The sequence below is a fragment of the Panthera leo genome, chromosome C1 (genome assembly GCF_018350215.1).
Source record: "Panthera leo isolate Ple1 chromosome C1, P.leo_Ple1_pat1.1, whole genome shotgun sequence".
NCBI lineage: Eukaryota > Metazoa > Chordata > Mammalia > Carnivora > Felidae > Panthera > Panthera leo.
Genome location: NC_056686.1, coordinates 32,270,055 through 32,289,538, shown reverse-complemented (window position 1 = coordinate 32,289,538; position 19,484 = coordinate 32,270,055). Strand labels below are relative to the sequence as shown.

The 19,484-nt window shown below is 50.8% G+C and overlaps 1 protein-coding gene across 1 annotated transcript in view; it reads left to right on the top strand.

Annotated features, from left to right (window-relative positions):
• HIVEP3 (HIVEP zinc finger 3) overlaps positions 1-19,484 on the top strand; it is a 381,869-nt gene that overhangs the window by 204,491 nt on the left and 157,894 nt on the right. Inside the window, exon 3 of the mRNA XM_042950180.1 lies at positions 14,316-14,396. The gene's annotated coding sequence lies outside the window, so the exon portion shown is untranslated. The remainder of the gene's footprint in view (positions 1-14,315; positions 14,397-19,484) is intronic.

Below are 19,484 nucleotides of genomic sequence, written 5' to 3'. Positions count from 1 at the left end.
TTTCCTGTCTACCTCCCCTCCCCCATCCTTCCCGACCTCTCTCCCTTTCTTCCTTGGCTCCCTCTCTCTTTTGCTCAACCTCTCTTTTTTTCTCAACCTCTCCTCCCCACTGCCTTGAATTATTGATGTGAAATTCCCAGCCAGTAACATCAGAGGGTTAAAATCCATAACCAGCCTTCCTCTGGCCTCTCCTCGGATCACCCTCCCTCCATGGGCTGGTGAGCTCATCAGAGTCATTAATCATACATCAGGGCTTGAGAACCCAGGCCCCTGTGGTCCCTCTGCTGAGCAGCCCCGGGCAGGAGGCAGCCCAAACAGGATGTCTTTTCGAAGGGCTGGGCTGGAGCAGAGCAGGCACCTCGAGTGGGAGCTTATCTGGGAAGAGGGGGGGGGTTGCTGACAGCCTGTGAGGGGCTCCATCGGGAGCACTCCCTGGTGCTCCTCAGCTCCCGCACGCTCCCTCCGCCCTCCTGCACCTCTCTCCAGACCCTCCTCCCCTGGCTGGCTCACCACCCACTCTGTGCATTCCAGAGCTCAGCATGGCAGGTCTTCAAGCAATAGAAAGTTTCTAACTGCTCAGAAACAGCCAAAACATGGCACGGCTGCTCAGCAGGTAGTGAGCTCCCTGTCACGGGAGAGTTCAGTGAGAGGAGAACACAGTGGGGCAGGACGTCGTGGAAAGGACTGTAGAACCAGGTTACAGATGGGGTACTCTGGCTTCAACCTATGATTCCGGAATGGAAACAATGATATTAAAATCACCATATAATTTTGCGGAACCTTAGACACCGATCTGTATCCTCATTTACCAAAAAAAAAAGAAAGCGCATTTGCCCAGAGTCATTAGTCTGTTAAAGAAGCTGACCCCGAATCCACAGTTCTGCCTTCCCTCCTTAATCTTCAGGTTTAGCTTTCCTGGCCGGCAGCAGTCAGGGGGATGGTTGTGGACTTGTGGAGTGGCAGCTGGGTGGGACCCCCTGAGTCCAGGCTGGCTGCTGGGGGCCCTTCAGGAGCCCAGGCTGCTCCCTGGGAGCAGGCCGTCTCGTTCAGGGCAGATACCACAAAAGGACCCAAGTGCCCTCAGAGCCGTGGGAGCCCTGAGGAGGGAGTGATGCCCACGACGGGCCACAGACTCTTGCGGGCAGTTCACACCTTCCTCTGCTTCACCCTCTCCCGGCTCTGTGAACGCGGCACAACATCCAGTCTTGACAGGTGCTCCGCTGAACTTGTCAAGGTCACACAGCTCAGAAGTGGAGGGACCACGTGCGTCTGACAGGAGGGCACCACTGACATCCGTGGGAGGTGGCAGAGGGGAGGGACAGCCTGCTGTGCCAGCACAGCCACAGCCCTGTCTTGTCAATCTCCATCGCCTGAGGCCGGTTGGACATTGGTGAGCCAGGAGGTGGTGGCCACGGGGGACCCCCGCCTAGCAGAGCTGCTTGGTGCTTTCTGCCCCCGGAGAAGATGAGGGAAGGGTGCTGGCGAGGGGGGCAGGGAGACTGTCATGGTGAGCAGGGGATCAGCTCTAGCCTGTAAGACAAGAGACCTGGAGTAGCTCCGGACTCTGTTGCTGGTTCTCTGTGACCCCTGGGCAGACCATCTTGGGGCCATGTTTCCCCGTGTTACTCAAGGATGGAACATTCATTGCCCTGCCTGCTTCGTGTGCTGATGTTACCTTGCCATCATTAGCATCAACCCGACCATCTACCTAAAATGTCAATCGGTGGCAGGTGCCCACCGTCCCCTTGCCCTGCTGTATTTTTCTTTATAACATTACCTGCCCTGACATTCTATCATTCTCCTCTTCGCTTATCTGTGACCGCCTTTCTCTGCCATGAGACTGTAAACCCCATGACGGTGGTAACTGGAGTTCACTGAGGGCTGTGTCTTCAGCCCCGAAACAGCGCCCGGCACATACGAGCACAGAGCACATCGGTGAATAAATGAATGAAAAAATGAATGAAGGAAGGAATTCACCCACATGACTAGTGTGGCGTGTCCTCGTGCTCCTGCAGCCCCGTCCCTGCCTCCTTCTGGCAGTTGTCACAAGGCACTGGGATTGCTTGTGTGCCATCTGTCTCCCCACACACTGTGAGATCCCTGAGGCTGAGCATGGAGCCTAGCCTGGAGAAGGTGCTCGATAAGCATTTGTCAAAGCCATGAGTCAAAGCACTTGGCCACCCTGAGCCACAGTTTCACCACTTGTGTACCCCGAGTGTGGTCACCCCAGAAGCTTTGTAAGCTGTGACACTCTGGTATTTGTAACCTGTTGGCCGGCTTTTCTGCACCTGCTCCTTGATGTGTTTGCTGCCCGGTGCTTGTCCTGACCGTCCGGGGCTGCTCACTGGCCAGAGCCTGCCTTCCCCTTGAGCAATTAGAACCTCAGAATAGCCCCATTGTTTAGAATCAGGTGCCTGGACCCTGTATTTATCTCCAGCGTGCTGAGTGTGCCCGAGTCCCTGCCAGCCACATGCTGGGCATCATTGGGACCGCTCGGGCTTCTCAGCCCCGAGAGGCCATGTCTCTGGCTGCGGTGCAGAAGGCAGCCAGCGCCAGGGGGAACAGGAACCAGTAAGGAAAGGCATGGAAGGGAGCCAGTCTTCACTGAGGCCTGGGCACATGGATGCTTCATGTGTGTCCTCATGAAGGCCACACAAGATTGGTGTCATTAGTCCCATTTCACAGCCCAGGGGTTGGGGGCCGAAGGAGGCTACCCTTCACCCGGAATTGCCTCCAGTTCGTAGAATTTAGAAGGGACAGACCTGGGATCTGAACACAGGACTGTCAAACTTTGTCAGCTTCCCCTGGACGGTAGGTATGATGGTCAGCTGCCTTCAGTCCTTGAAGCTGTCGCCCGTGACTCCCAGTGAGCAAGTGAAGAACGGGACTAGCCTCGTGGACCCTGTCATGGGGTCTATGTTTGCAAATAACCGGGCCTGATTTCTGGCTTCTTGTCCCCTCCTCCCCACCCCCTGCCTGTTCTTCCAGAGCCATTAAATCTCACATCCTCCCTGAGGCACCCGGCATAAGCCTGGAGAGCTACAGAGTAAGAGAGGCCAGGGAGTTGAACCAACCATGCCCTCAGAGCAGAGTGGGTACCCAAGGCCAGCCCAGACAGTGGCGGTGGGAGGAATCCAGCCCAGGCCTGCAGCAAAGTCTGGAGAAACAGAGTCCAGACAGGTAGCTGACATAGGACTATCAGGGGGGCATCCCGGCACTGCCACTGATCAGACAAGTGACCTTTGGCAAGCTGGCCTTCGGCTCCCTTATCTGTAAAATGGGAGTAGTGATCGTCACTGCCTGACATAGTTCTCTTTGGGGATTTGCTCAAGGGGAGTTCATGTACAATCCTCACGCAGCAAAAAGCACCTGCTTCATAAGCCACCATTGGCCACCATCATATCACCACCGTGCTGCACAGTCCCAGCACCGGGGACTTGGGAGTGGGGTGTGGAGCTACAGCTGGGCACTGGACCAGGACTGAGGAATAAGGCGGGTGCTGGGCCTTGGGGACAGAGCAGTGACACAGCTTCCAGAAACAGGCACAATATTAGAGCAGGCAAGTCTGAGCCATCAGGTGATGCTGATGATTATAAGACGGAGGGTTGGTCCGAGAATAAGTGGTAGGACTGAGCCTGCAAGGGGACCCAGCTGTTGGAAGAGGAGAGATGAGGGAGGGGAGAGCCAGACCCTTCCTGGGGGCTTAAGGTTAGCATCATTCTGAGTGATTAGGAAACATGAATTTACAATTTCACATGTTCAGCCTATTGAAGCAGAACCATGGAATGTCAGAGCTGTGTGACCTTGGAGATGATGTGGACTTCCCAGGGTCATCGCAGGGTAAGAACATGTCCCTGCTCATCACCGTGCCTCTCTTTCCCTTTTGGTCACATGAGAGTGGTACCTTAGATGGCTTTTAGGATCTTTCCAGCCCCTAACGTGACCCATAGGGAGTCTTTCTGGGGCTTGTTGAGCATCAGGAAAGGGGTAATGGACACGCTGAAGAGGGAGTGTGCAGGTGTGGATGCAACAGGAAGAACCTGACCCCCCGTCTAATGCACGAAGAATGAGATGGAGGGAGGAGCGTTGGTCCAGCTGCCGTCCCTTTAGTCTCAAGCAAGGCTGTCTGTCTGAGGCACTAGAGTCACTTGCATACCTTGGGACTCAAATTGCCATAAGCTGGAAATCTTGCCGGGGCTCTCCCAGCTTCTGATGGAGATTGCTTCCTGACCTAGGCCTGCTAGCTCCTGACTGCCCCACTCCGCTCCAGGCACTGTCCCTCCGATGCACCTGTCCAACATCTGAGCCACAGAGGCCAGAAGCTCATCCGTGCCCAGGGCTGGCAGGGGCTGGAATTGGCCTGGTTGCCTTGAACTGTGCATCTGGCGTTCCCACGGGTGGTGGCAGTTGAGGGGGCGGGGCCGTGTGTCTGCTGAGCTATAGCTTCCCTCAAACCCTGCTGTGTCAGTGACTGCATCCCTGGGTTTAATTCTGGGTTCTGCCTCTGTTTCCCTGCCGTAGACTCTAATTCTCTATGAGGGTCAGAGGTGCACATGAACTGCAGACCCTGAGACCCTGACTGGCTATTACAATTCGACCCAGACCCCACTTTGGGCTAGACTCTGCTTCCCATGACCGTCAGGCTGCTGGCCGGGTTCTTGTCCTAAACAAGGCAGACATCCAGGAAATGGCCCTGCCCTTCTCTTCGCTTTAGAGATTACCACCGCCAGCTGGGACACGGAAGCTGCCTGTGTCCCACCTGTGAATGGCCTGCTTGGCTCCATCACAAACTTCCTCCGCCTTCTGGATGCTCCCTTCTCCAGGCTTATTCCTGCCATTGGCCCTTGGTGCTGCAGTCCCAGCCTGCTGCTGGGGCACACATTCCCATGTGTGGGAATTCCCAGCACTGGCTGGGTAGTAGGATGCTTTGGGCAGCAAATAACAGAAACGTAACAAGTGGCCTAAGCAATGAGGATTTATTAGTTCCAGAAGCTTGGAGATAGAGGCAGTTCCAAACTGAGTAACCCAGCAGCCCAATAATGTCAAGGGTACAAGTCCTTTCCAACTTTCCCATGCTCTGCCAACCTCACCACCAAACTGCATCATCTCATCCAAGGTCATAGGACAGTTTCAAGGGCCATTTGCACACATGGTGGTAGATGGTGCAGAAGAGGAACATCTTCCCCAAAATCTCTCTCTCTCTCTCTCTCTCTCTCAGTCTCTCTTTTTTTTTTTTCTTTAGCAAGGAACCCCTTTCCTAGAAATGCTGAGAAGGATTCCCTTAGCTGTAAAACGGGAGTAATAGGTCCCGTTAGCAAGAACTGAATCACATGCCCATGCCTGACCAGTCACTTGAAAATGGAATCAAACTACCTTTACTGCCTTGGATTAATCATGGTTTACCCCCTCGGGCTGGGGAAGGTGGGGCCCAATAAAAGCAGGTCTCCACCAACAGAGAAGAAACAGGGGAAGCTCCTGGGTAGCTCCCAGTATTTAACTTGAACTTTTCCTGTTTGGATTTGGTGCCATTTTGACTTCTTCCTCTTTGTACCCATTAGGGCTCTTTGATGTAAGCAACAGAAGCTGACTTTAGACAACATAAGCAAAAGGGATTAAGTTGGAAGGATAATGAGAAACTCCAAGAATTGACGGGAAGGCTGGATAACAAGACTCAGAAAGGACTCCGGGCTCCTCAGGGGAGCAAAAAAACAAATTGGTGGCCGTCTCGCCAAGGCCACAGAGATGGAAGGTTCCAGAACCTAAAAGCGAGCATCCAAGTATCTAGCTCTGCTTCATGCCCTCCCCTGGGCTGCAAGGGAGCCTTGGTTTACTGTCCCCCAAGACCAGGACCCCCAAATGAAATCAGGGTGCTATTACAGAAGCGGGGAGAAGGGATGCCACAGCAAATGCCCACCACAGGAGTTCATGATGCCTGGCATGACGGTGTGGTACATGTCCCTCACATCAGGGCAAAAGATGCACATTCACAACTGCATGGGGACAGCTGCTCAGAGGAGGAGACACTTGAGCCCTCTGTCAGGTCACCACAAAGGTGGTCCCCCTCTGATATCACCCTGACAGGTAGATGATTCTGTCAAATCCTCCTAGAGGCTTCCTGAGCCACTTACCTGGGCAATGGCCCCACCTGGCTTTTCCCAGCTGCTCTAGAAATTCTATCCGTGTGTCTTCAATTCATCAATTACAGGAAACCGGTGATAGCCCAGAACATTCCTGAGCCTTTAAGAGTGTACGAATCAAGGGGCACCCGAGTGGCTCAGTTGGTTGAGTGTCTTACTCTTGATTTTGGCTCAGATCATGATCTCAGGGTTGTGGGATTGAACCTCCGCACTGGGCATGGAGCTTGCTTAAGATTGTCTCTCCATCTGCCCCTCTCCCCTGATCACACGCTCGCTCGCTCTCTTCTCTCCCTCTCTCTCTCTTCTCTCTCTCCGAGAAGACTGCATGAATCAAAGGTCAGTTCCCAGTCTTACCATCCCCTTGCCATGGCAGGTTTTGGAGTTGGCCAAGTGTATTGCTGCAAAGAGCACACCATTATTGAGCACCTACTGTGGGGCAGGTCAGGCACTAAGCACTTAGCATGCACTATCTCATTTAACCCTTATATGGCTGTCATTTTCCTTTTCTTACAGATGAGGAAACTGAGGTTTGGAAAGAAGCAATGACTTTGCCATGGGCATAGCCAATAAGTAACACAGTGGAATTCAAATAGGATCCAGAGCTCCTGTCTCAGTCACTTCACTACAGTGTTCCACACCCCACTGCCAACAGGCTTCTTTTCTTCCTTCTTGGAATAGGAATGGGATGTGACCTTGGTTCACATGTGTGTCCTCTAGGCTTATTTACCCACCAGAGAGCCTCTTCACCTTAGGCTTCAGCCCACCTGTCAGAGCCTTTGAATTGAGCCAGAACTGCCATCCTGGAGAGGTCAAGTCCTTCCTTACCTCACCCAGGGCCCTCCATGGAAGCACAATTATGAGTCCCACTTTCTTATCTTCACAATGAAACCTTGTCTTTTCCCTCGTAGTCGTGTCTCTAGAGGACATGGCTCTACCTTCTGTGGGTGCAGAGCATCCTTTAGGCTGCTCTTGCCCGTGCCTTCGACCTGGAAGAAGACCAGGGACTCTCCAGGTCCCCAGAGGGATGGGCCAATGGAGCAGTTTGCCAGCTGGGCTCCAAAAAGTCCCAGGGGCTCTGCCTCTTCAGGGGTGGTACCACTCAGCTTCTACCAGAGCACCCCATCTTTCTCTGTTTCTTGTCCTGGGCTTCAACGTAAGTTTTATTTTCTCAGAAAAGATTCTCTGTTGAAAATTCATGGGTCCACTGGAGACACTGATACTTTTTCCGCCAAGATTCCATGTGATTTTCCATGAATAAAAAACTCCTAAATCACCGTGGCCACCAGGAGAATTGCCTCTACAGAACCATAGCTTAATGTTCTCTCTTGGGCATCATTGGAGGGCCGATAACCAGGAATAGCCATATATGCAGGAAACAGTTAAGCATATCGGTAAAAAATAGAGAAAGTTGTCCATTGTTTTGCTCGACTCTCTTGAAACAAAGACCCTGGTGACCAAGCCCTCTCAGAAAGAGGGGAGTTTGACCTTCCATGTTCCCTGGCATCTTCCTACTATTGACAATAGAACCCCTTTGATTTTACTCTTTGCCTTGGCTGCTAGGATGTCCAGAGCTAAGCTATTCAACTAGGCATCTCTCTTTGTTTGTTTGTTTGCTTGTTTTTTAAATTTATTTTTGAGAGAGAGACAGAGCACGAGCAGGGGAGGGGCAGAGAGAGAGGGAGACATGGAATCCAAAGCAGGCTCCAGGCTCAGAGCTGTCAGCCCAGAGCCCGACACGGGGCTCGAACCCATGAGCCATGAGATCATGCATAACCTGAGCCAAAGTCGGACGCTTAATTGACTGAGCCACCCAGGTGCCCCTAGGCATCTCTCTTTATAAAACATGTGTATTTCACCTTTATATAATACCTGTGCATTTCTTAAGAATTAGAAAGTAAAAACTAGTACAAGCAAGCAAAAAAAAAAAAAAAAATCTTACTCATCGTGTTAATATTTTCATCTCTTTCTTTCTATTTTTCATGTTTTATGTTCCGTCTAGGTACCGTTTCATGCAATTTCATTTGCATGGGTTTTTTTTTTTTTCTACTTACATAGGTGAAGTCATCCAATCTATAAAACTTTGTAGCTTGCTTTTCTAAACCTCATATCACATTCTTAAAGGATGCATCATATTCCACCAAGTAGGTCAGAGGTCAGCAAACTTGTTCTGTAAAGGACCAGAGAGTAAATATTTTAGGGTTTTGAGCCACCCTGTTTTTGTCCCCACTGTTCATTCTGCAGCTGTTGCACAAAGGCAGCCAGAGACATTGTGTATGTGAGTGGGTGTGGTTGTGTTCCAATAAAACTTTATTTACAAAAACAGGCTGCTGGTAGGATTTGGCCTGCAGGCTGTAGTTTGCCAGCTCCTAATATTGACGTGCTCTCATTTTCACAGACCTGTTAGCCATTTTCATGTGTTGGCACTTAGATTTGCTTCCAGTATTCAGCACTTCGGTATTATAAATGAGGCTGCATGGAATTTGCATAGAATTTTTTCCCTTAGACTACATTCCTGAAAACTGGGATGACTCTGCCCCAAAGTATGGATATTTGTGAGGCAGAGCTCTTGGTGAAAGCTGTGAAATTGCTTCCCAAAACACTCTGACGACTTCCACTACCAGCAGCGATGTGAAAGCGCCATTTCCCCAAACCCTGTGCGCATCGGGCATTGTCCTTGAAGACACTTACATCCAGCCCGCCCTGCCCCTTTACATCCAGACTCTGCTTTCATCTGATGTTTGAGCCTTATGCTACACTTTTATTCTTTAATCTTCCTCGTGTCCTTTTTTTTTTTTTTTTTTTTTTTTGAAGTGGGCAAGATGTAAGCAACCAGGGGTCAAGCCCAGGGGTGGGGGCACTAGGGAGGCACAAAGTCCTGAAGGTTCAGGGTGGGTGGCACTGACCAGTAGGGCTGACAGCTGTCCTTCTCTGCTGAATGAGGGACTTTGAGGAGCGGAACTTCCAGAGTCTGTGGGCCAGGTGGGAGTTGGATAAAGGAAACGTGGCGGGAAGAGAAAAGACTGGATTTGCGGGTCAGATGATTCAGGCTTCCATCAGGCTCCATGTTTGTGAGTGTGGGCAGGTTCATTGCCTCTCTGAATTGCTCATCTGTAAGGGGGACAAGGCAGTCAACTGCATAGGATTGTCATGAGGATCCCGCGTGATCTTTAATAACGAAACTTCACATAGTGCCTGGCATGTAGGAAGGACTTCATGTGCCTTTGTTAAGTGGAATTGACTTGAATGTTGGGGTCCTAGGAGTGATGGGAAATAGATCATATGGATATCTTTTAAAATCAAAGAAAGAGTATGGCTCCAGTGCATACTGCATGGTGGGCCTTCAAAATGTAACGGATGGATGGAGGGATGGAGGGATGGATGGATGGAACTTTGAAGCCGAACAGCTCCAGCTTTGTCACTTGTTAGTTACATGATCCTAGACAAAGTACCTCCCTTTCTAGGCCTCTGCTTCCTTCTCTGGAGGATGGGTTTAATAAATAAGGATATTTATGTAGTGCTCACAGATGAGGAGACTGAGCTATGGGGTGGCTCATTGCTTCAGGGTCTCACAACGGCTACCTGGGGAGACCAAGATGCCCGCCCACAGGCTGTTGTGAAGGTGAAAGAGACAAGGAATGGGAAGTCTCTGACTCGGTAAATGTTTGTTCCTCTCCCTAAGCAGGATGGGCTGCCAGCCTCAGGGTCTGGGCTGAGGAAACGGAGCACAGGGGTTTGCAGCCCCCGCAGGGACAGGGACTGCCTCAGAGGCAGCTGCACGCCGGCTGCGAGTTGCTTGCACTGGCACTTAGGAGGAACTCTCCAAAGGGGTTCTCTAGAGACCACCCTTCCCGGGGGGCTGCTTCCCAAGCAGCTGTCTCGCCTCCACAGGGCCCAGTCTGCGCTGGGGCCAAATGGAGAATATGCCTTTTCGCAGCAACATTTTGGCCTCGAGAGGGGCGCCCAGGCTGCTGTCACAAGGCGTGTCCCTAGCGGAGGCATCCAGAACCCACATGAGGGAGAGTGTGGTGGAAGGAACACCTGGCACAGGACAGTCCATAGGATGGGCTCCATCACACTGAGGGCTGCTGACCGCACCGGGCTCATTGTCACTGTCACTATGGACTGGGGCCAGGGACAGGAGGCTTTACCTCCTCCGTATGATATTTAATCCTTTTAGGGGGGTGGGGTGTGAGTATCCCCATTTTATGGATAAGGAAACTGAAGCAGTTACATGGAGGTAAGCACACAACTGGTGAGTGACAGAATGACAAATGAGGACTTGAATTTAATCATCTGACTTAAGAGCCCATGTTTGTAATCACCAGTCATATTTACCATCCTTCATTGGACATGAAACCTCTTGGTTTTAAAAATTTTTTTTAACGTTTATTTATTTTTGAGACAGAGAGAGAGCATGAACAGGGGAGGGGCAGAGAGAGAGGGAGACACAGAATCTGAAACAGGCTCCAGGCTCTGAGCTGTCAGCACAGAGCCCGATGCGGGGCTCAAACTCACAGACCGTGAGATCATGACCTGAGCCGAAGTCGACGCTTAACCGACCAAGCCACCCAGGCACGCCAAAACCTCTTGGTTTTAGAAGAGCCTTTGAGTCCTAGAATAACCGATCTCCTTCCTACTGGATTTGGCTATGACCCAGGAACTGGGGGACTCTAGATTCCTTGAGGCCAGAGCTCCAGCTACTCTTTGGACTTGCTCAGTCCATACTTGAATTGACTTCTTTCCAGGGAGTATGTCATCCATTCAATGATCCCACAGATGGTTATTGGGGATCTTGTGCATGCTAGGCCGTTCTAGGTACAGGGATGCATCGTGAATAATTATAATTAACCCTTACTATGTAGCAGGTACTATTCTAGACGCTGCACATAGATTAGCCCATTTATTACTCACAACACCCCCATAATAGCTATTATCCTTTCTTTATAGATGATGAAATTGGAGCACAGAGAGATTAAGTAATTTGTCCAAGATTCCACAGCCAATAAGTGTCAGAGCCAAGATTTGAACCCCGGCAGTCTGGGGTCAGCCTCAATATGTTTAACTGCCCCACACTGTTGTGGCTCTCATAGTTCCTGCCTTCAGAGAACTTACAGTCTTTCTTTTCTAATAGGCATGTTGAAATAGCACCAAAATAATTTAATTCCAGTTTGTTTGTTGAGAAGTGAACTGGGCAGTGAGAATAATGATCCTGGATTTATAAAGTGCTTGACATCACAGGGCCATTGGGAAGGAGTCAGGTCACGAAAGGGTCCTTCTCCCACTTCCCACCATGGCCTTGACTGCTGTGTGCCCTTTGGCAAGTCTTGTCACCCCTCTGAGCCTCCATTTCTTTATTTACAAAATGTGCTGTCGGTACCTAGTCTAGCTGCCTCTAAGCTCTTTTGTGGAGACTGAATGACATGGCAGGTGTAAACAAGATTTCACAATAGAAAAAAAGAAAAGCACTGGGCAGGGATTTGTTATTGATCAAAGTGAAAATTTGATGAGTTTGATGAATGAATGAATGAATGAATGAATGTTCCTAGCAGGCCTACGGCTTGGCTTGGGTAACAAATGGCTCTCTTGAGGAGATCTGTTGAAGTTCTTCAGGATCCCATCAGGGCTCTGTCCTTGGCCATGTTCCATGCTCCTGTCCCTTGAGTTATTTTACATCTGATTCTGTGAGCTTCCAAGACTGTTTTAGCAAACACTTATTAACGTCTGTTGGGAGACAGGCCTTGTGCTAGACTCTGTGGGGAGACTGAGATGGATTTGGAATGGTTGCTGCCCTCAGACACTCACAAGCTAGGAAGAGAAATGAAGATCCTGTTTACTACTGCTAATACCATAAGCACCACAAACAACACTGACCAGCATTTATCAAGCATTTAGCTGATGTCAGATATTGTGTTGAGCTTTTATATACATTATTTCCTTTAATCATTACAACAGTTCCACGGATTACTAAAACTCCTGTCCCATTTTACATACAAGAAAACAGAGTCAGATAGTAACTTACCCAAGTTCACACAGCTCTGAAGTTACAGAGCTGGACATGAACCTGAGAAGGAAGATGTGGATAAAAGTAATTCTATTATAAGGTAGAAACTACTGTGTATCCTACTAGAGGGGGTGAGGAGAAGCCTTTTAGCACTCGGAAAGAGACAGGAAGCAGGATGATGGTGGTGGTGATGATGGTGTTGATGGTCCTCCTGCTGTTGATGGTAGTGATGACGATATTTATGAGGATGATAGTGATGGTGTTGTTGCTGCTGTTGACGGTAACGATGACGATGGTCCTGCTGTTGATGGTAATGATGATGATATTTATGATGATGATGGTGATGGTGATGGTGTTGCTGTTGACGGTAACGATGACGATATTTATGATGATGATGGTGATGATGATGATGGTCCTGCTGTTGACGGTAATGATGATGATATTTATGATGATGATGGTGATGGTGTTGCTGCTGCTGTTGACGGTAACAATGACATTTATGATGGTGATGGTGATGGTGATGATGGCGATGGTCCTGCTGTTGACGGTAATGATGATGATATTTATGATGATGATGGTGATGGTGTTGCTGCTGCTGTTGACAGTAACGGTGACATTTATGATGGTGATGGTGATGATGGCGATGGTCCTGCTGTTGACAGTAATGATGATGTATTTATGATGATGATGGTGATGGTGTTGCTGCTGCTGTTGACGGTAACGATGACGATATTTATGATGATGATGGTGATAATGGCGATGGTCCTGTTGTTGATGGTAACGATGATGATATTTATGATGATGATGATGGTGATGGTGATGACGATGGTCCTGCTGTTGATGGTAACAATGACGATATTTATGATGATGATGGTGATGATGGTGATGGTGCTGCTGTTGACGGTAATGATGACGATATTTATGATGATGATGGTGATGATGAGGATGGTGATGGTGATGGTGCTGCTGTCGATGGTCATGATGATGTTATTTATGATGATGATGGTGGTGGTGGTGATGGGAATATGGGGATGAGGATGATGGCAATGATGGTGATAGTCCTCCAGTACCCAGTTGTTAAGCTTCTGCTTTATGCCAGGTCATTTCATCCTCATAACAACTTTGTGACATCAGGGTCATCATCTCTGTGTTAATCATGAGGACTCTGAGCTGGCGAAAGGCTGAGGGCCTGCCTGTGAGCAGACATCCACTCTGGGCCAGACTCAAGCCTGAGTACGTCTCACTGCAGAGCCACCACTCATCCCTGTACCAGGGTCCCTAACCTGTGGGCCATGGGGCCAGCCATCGCAGAGACGCTTCATAAATACCTATTGAATGAATATTGACTGAGTGGATTCCCACGGGGTCAATGCCTTAAGCCCAGAAGGCATAAATAACATGTCTTGAATGAGTATGTGTAACCGTTATTTAAATATACGTGGTAGTGCTGTGATTACTAAAATACAAGTTAATTGTAAAGCATTATGTTCATTGTGCCTTTTGCATTATTCTTTATTTTCCCAATGAAAAGATACTAAGCGCATAGTTACGAGGAGTCTGGAGAGATGTTTTTGCAGAGAAACGGGTCCTGGTGCTGAAAGTGGTAGGAGACATCATGTCGTCCTGCAGGGCACGTGTAAAATGCTGTGCCTGGTGTCTGGCCCGGAGATAACTCAGAGGAGGGAGGAGACCCACCAGGATGGGGATTGGGAGCCCATGGCGTTTGTTCTGCCTCTGTAAGACCGGAGCTGTCATTCCCAGTGGCTTTCTCTCTGTAAGACCTGACACCAGCCTCTAATAGCTTTCCCAAATGGCTATCAACTGCTTGCATGAGTGAATGAATAACGAAAGAGAGAACGAGTGAATGTTGACGACCAGTGCTCGGGGAGCCTATGAGGGGCTGTGCTCCCCGAGGAGTACTTGAAAGTAAGAGTTTCCCAGCCTGAGATTCGGCTGCTGACTGGGCTTGCAGCTCTGAGAGTGGGGTTGGGAGGCCGGGGTTGCCTCCCTGGGGGAGCCTGATCTTAACCCCGTGATGCCTGTGTTGGAGAAGTGGTGATGTCTGGAGCCATTCTCAGCAGAACTGCGCTCACCATTTTTGGATGCATTTTTCAAACCGAAGTGTAAGCTGACAGATGGCGATGGAATAATATTCTCACTTTCTCTACTTCCTACAGGCCTCCCTCCAACACAGTCCTTCAGGCTCTCAGAAATCTCTGACACATCTCAACCATGAGACCATGGCTGACTTTGGGCAGGTAAGCCCCCTCCATCTCTCCCCTGCCCGCCCCGCCCCCCCCGACCCAGGACGCAGAGAAATTGCAGCACAGCCCAAAGACCACTAGCTGTGCTTGTGGCCAGGAGGTAGGTGGGAGTGACTTCAGCCTTGGCAGGAGAATGGAGCCCCACACTCTGGGGAGACTTAAGGAAAAAGCTACCGCATGTCCAGAGTCCTGCGGCTAGCATTTCTGCAAATGGCAGCATATGGCGATGGGAATGTATCCTGGGATGAAAGCCAGGGAACTGGTCCTGACCCCAGGTCTGCCTTTACTGCTCAGAAAAATCTCAAGTGAGAACCTCCCTTGCTGCGTCTCTGTTTCTCTGCCTGAAAAATGAGGGAATGAGACCCAGTGAACCGGGTAGGACAGAAGCCAGCTGTTCCAGGCTCCAGCCAAGGCCATGGAATGGTGGAGAAAGGCAGTGGAAACGCCACCACAGCTGTCTGCCCCTTCCCCGTTTGATTGCTCTATGGACCTCACATCTGCAGAGAGCCTGCACTGGGTTGTGTGTGTGCTGTGTGTGTGCACGTGTGTATTTGGGGGCAGGACCTATGCCTCTTCTAGCAACCTCTGATTGAACTCCAACTCAGACATGGATGGTCGCTAGCCCCATATCTGCCCCCTTGTGGGACCACGGAACACCATGGTCACTACAGGTTGCCCAGATGGGAAGGGCAGAGTCTGCTCACGCACTGAGAGCTCGCCTGCAACAGAATGTGGGCGTGAAGACCAAGCCGGGTGAGGGGCAACCAGGATGGAAGGCCACATTGACCTGACAGTGAGGCTCTCGTTAGAACCGGAGTGAGTACAAGGCCAAAGCTCACGGGCGGATCTGCAGGGCAGCGGGGGATGGCTGCCTAGGAAATAGGGCCTAGTGATGAGCGATGCATGTCAATGCCCTCAGGAAGTTTCCCATCCAAAGCAGGAGATGTGTGCCAGTAGCTACATTACAGGAAACCTGTGAAGGCAGGAGGGTTCTCTTCTGTCTGGGTTTGGCTGTGGCGGTGGTTTAGGGAAGACCATTCATTTGAAGGTGACACTTGAACTGGGCTTTGAAGGATGAAGAGAAGTTCACCAGGTTTTTAAAAAAAAAATGGAAGAAGGGCATTCTGGGCTGAGACAGTAAGTGCAAAGGTGGAGAGTGGCTGAGATGTAGACACAGGGCAGGAGGGGGTAGAAGTGAGGCCGGGAGAAGCGAACAGGCCTTTGAATGCCATGCTGAGGGGCTCGGATTGCAACCCATAAGGTCCAGGCAGCCAACTCCGTGGTGCCAGGAGAGGCCTCTGGGCCCCGGGCAGAGACTGAGATCTAAGAGGAGGTGCTCACTAAACCTGAACAACCTGAACAACGGGGCCCAGGACAGGACACCGCTAGCTGATGTGTCTGTGGCCCTCAGACCTCCCCACGCCGAGCATCCACAGGCAGTGCAGGCCCCCTGTGCTATGGTGGAGGCCTCTCTGGTAGAGGGCTGCTGGGCTTGCCATCAGAACCCCTCATTCCCCCGCCAGGTCCTCTTGTCCTCCTTCCCCCATCTCTGCAGACCAGGCCACCCTCCAAGACAGCACCCCTTTAAGGACCCAATGCTGTTGTCAAGGCGCTTTCCAGCCCTCTCCTGCCCTAGAGTTGTTTTCGGTGTGGCGGGCAATGTCATGCAATTTCGTACTTTTAGTTTCCTCTCTTGGCTGAACTCGGGATGCTCTGGTGTCCCTCATCTCATGAGAGAGCAGACAGAGCAGGTTCTGGGGCCCTGCAACGCTGGGCTCCAACCCTGTGCCGTCACCCCCCTGAGGAGCAGGGTAACCAGTCTGGGCCTCAGGGCCTTCATCGCCTCGGGTTTTTCCAGGACGTGACGCCAGAGCGGGTGAAAGTCTGGCTCCCTGTCCGTCGTACAGCTGCCAGGTCCGCCCCATGCTTCTCCACCAGCTCACATCCCTGTGATGGAGCTGGGCTACCGACAGGCAGGGTAACCGAGGAGGACCTGTGAGTTTGGGGCTCAAAAGGTGGCATGAACAGTTAGCCCCTGTGCCGTAACAGGCAGGCAGGCCAATTCACTTGATTTTCCTTTTAAAAAGTTCCCTCAGCAGAACTTTCCTGACACCCCTTCCGTTCCAGGCCCTGGTGGACACTGGGAGTCCAGACAGGGATAAGATGGCCACTTCTGCAGAAGAGACATGCGAACAAATAAATTGCAGTGCACCGTAAGAGAGGAAAAGCACTGGGGAGGAGGGGCGTGTGGGCTGGCCCTGGAGGGATCGTGGGAGTCTCAGCTCCGGAGGATACGGGGAGGGAGACAGGATGTTCCGGGCAGAGGGACCAGCATGGGCAAAGCATGGCCATAGGAAGCATCTTGGTGTTGTGGGACATTGGCGTTGGGGTTTGTGACGATCTGCCCTGCAGGGGTTCCCATCACAGAGAGGCATTCAAGGAAGCTTAGCACCCTGCCCCCTTGTCAGCTCGGGAGGATCACATCCAGGGCCAGGCTCCACAGTTTAAGAAGAATAGCATTGGGGCGCCTGGGTGGCTCAGTCAGTTGAGCATCTGACTTCGGCTCAGGCAGGTCGTGATCTCGCGGTTGGTGGGTTCGGGCCCTGCATCGGGCTCTGTGCTGACAGCTCAGAGCCTGGAACCTGCTTCGGATTCTGTGTCTCCTCTCTGGGCCTCCCCCTCTTGTTCTCTCTCTCTCTCTCTCTCAAAAATAAATAAACATTAAGGAAAATTTTTAAGATAAGGATAGCCTCACCAAGCTCCATGATGAGGCCTGATAAGCAACCTCTAGTGCCAGAGGCAGTGAGGAGCTTCTAAGGCTCCGGCTGAGGGCACACAGCCACCCACAGCTCTGAACTGGCCCTGGACACGTTGTTGCTGCGTTTGCGCTGGGAGCGGGGGTGGAGATGAGGGAAACTTGGTCCCTGCCCCTAGCGTAGACAGTGAGGCCCAGGCTCTCGTGTGCCGGTGCTGCAGAAGCTCTAAGGGGGGGGGGGGGGTGCTGTTCGAGGAGCTCTGGGACCGTAGAGAAGGGGAAGCCAGAGGGCATCCTGAGGAGGGAATCTTAGCCAGATGGTTATAATAAAAATAGGTCTAGAAATGAATGATTACTTAGCACTTACTACCCGTCAGGCACCGTCCTAAGGGTTTTGCGTGGATTGACGCTTCACTTGCACAAGTCCACAAAGCAGGCGCTCTTATCATCCTCCTGTACCGATGAGGATCCCTGATGCACAGACAGGCTGAGTAACTGTCCCAGGCATGCACAGCTGAGAAGTAACCTAGCCAGGCTGAACCCAGGCGTTTTGGCCTCAGAGTGCCTGCTCGAATGACCGAGGGTAGCCTAAACACTAAGACCTCTCTAAGAACTAGAGGCACGGGCAGGGTTGGGACTATACTTTGCTCTAGCCCATAGTAGGTACTCAGTAAAAACGTGTTCACGGACAAGAATGCACAAATGCATGGATGAAATGACCCGGAAAGAGTTGGGGCAGAAAATGGGGGTGGGGACAGGATGGGGACAGACACCGTAGACAGAGGCTGTGCAGCCAGAGCAAAGGCCTCAGGTCCCCAGCTGGGGTTGCCTGCAGGCACTTCCAGGTCTGGAGCTGGACCAGACTGGATAAAAGAGAGTTTGAATGGCAGCCTCTCTGGCCAACCCTCCCTGTCCTGAAGGCCTGGCACCTTCCGCTGCAGCCCTCCCTCCCCACCCTGTCCCACATCAGGAAAGGGCGGGCACTGTGCTGTTCATGTCCGCACACCACTCTTTGTCACCCATTCCCTCAAAGTCTCCTGGGGACTGATCTGGCAACAGGACCACAAGTCCCCAGAGGCAAGGGAGGCATGCACCACCCAAGAGGGGCCCAGGGAAGACAGTTCAAAAGTTGTTCCCATAAGAAATTGCTTTCTGACGGAGACTTCAAGGAGCAGGTGTTTTCAAAGAACTTCTCTTCAAGGTCTGTGGGCTATGGATGGAAAACCAGGCTTGGGACCCAACTCTGTGGCTTCCTAGCTGGGTGCCCTTGGGTGATGAATTTGCTTCTCTGTACCTCAGTTTCCAGCTCCATAAAGTGGGAATAAAAGCAACTACAGAATTAAAGGGGGCAAGGTTTGGGGCAACTCCTGTACAAGACCAGATTCAGTGAAAGGTTGGGTTCTCGACTTCCTGCTTTGCTTCTGGGGCCTCAGTTTCCTCCATGAAATGAAGGTTGGAAAACATTGATGTTTAATACCAGCTAGCTTTGACATCTTAGGATTCAAAGTTGCCAATGCCAGTCAACCAGATACCTAAATATATTCACATACACACACACGTATAGGCTACATGCCTTAGGGGTGTACATTGTAATCATTTTTATAAATTTAAAATGTATATTAAATTACATTTAATATAAATGTATAACACAGTGTCTTGTATAGTGTTTCCTTCTTTTTTTATTAAAAAAATTTTTTTAATGTTTATTTAGTTTTGAAGGAGAGAGAGAGAGAGAGACAGCATGAGTGGGGGAGGGGCAGAGAGAGAGGGAGGCACGGAATCCGAAGCAGGCTCCAGGCTTGGAGCTGTTCAGCACAGAGCCCGATGCGGGGCTTGAACTCACGAGCTGTGAGATCATGACCTGGGCTGAAGTCGGACGCTTAACCGACTGAGTCACCCAGGTGCCCCTAAAAATTTTTTTTAAATGTTTCTTTATTTTTGAGAGAGAGAGAGAGAGAGAGTGCAAGCGGGAGAGGGGCAGAGAGAGAGAGAGAAACACAGAATCCGAAGCAGGCTCCAGGCTCTGAGCTGTCAGCACAGAGCCCGATGCGGGGCTCGAACCCATAAACCCTGAGATCATGACCTGAGCCGAAGTCAGACGCTTAACTGACTGAGCCACCCAGGCGCCCCTATAGTATTTTCTTCTGATTACAAGCGTAATGCATATTTATTGAGAGCATTTTGGAAAGTACGGGAAGATTCACCCACCATTCCACATGGAAGACCGAGATACAGCCTCTCAGGTATTTAGTGAATTCCTCTCCCACATTTTTTCTTTGCACATATCTTTTAAAGATCTGTTTGGGATTCTACTCTGCCTTCTATTT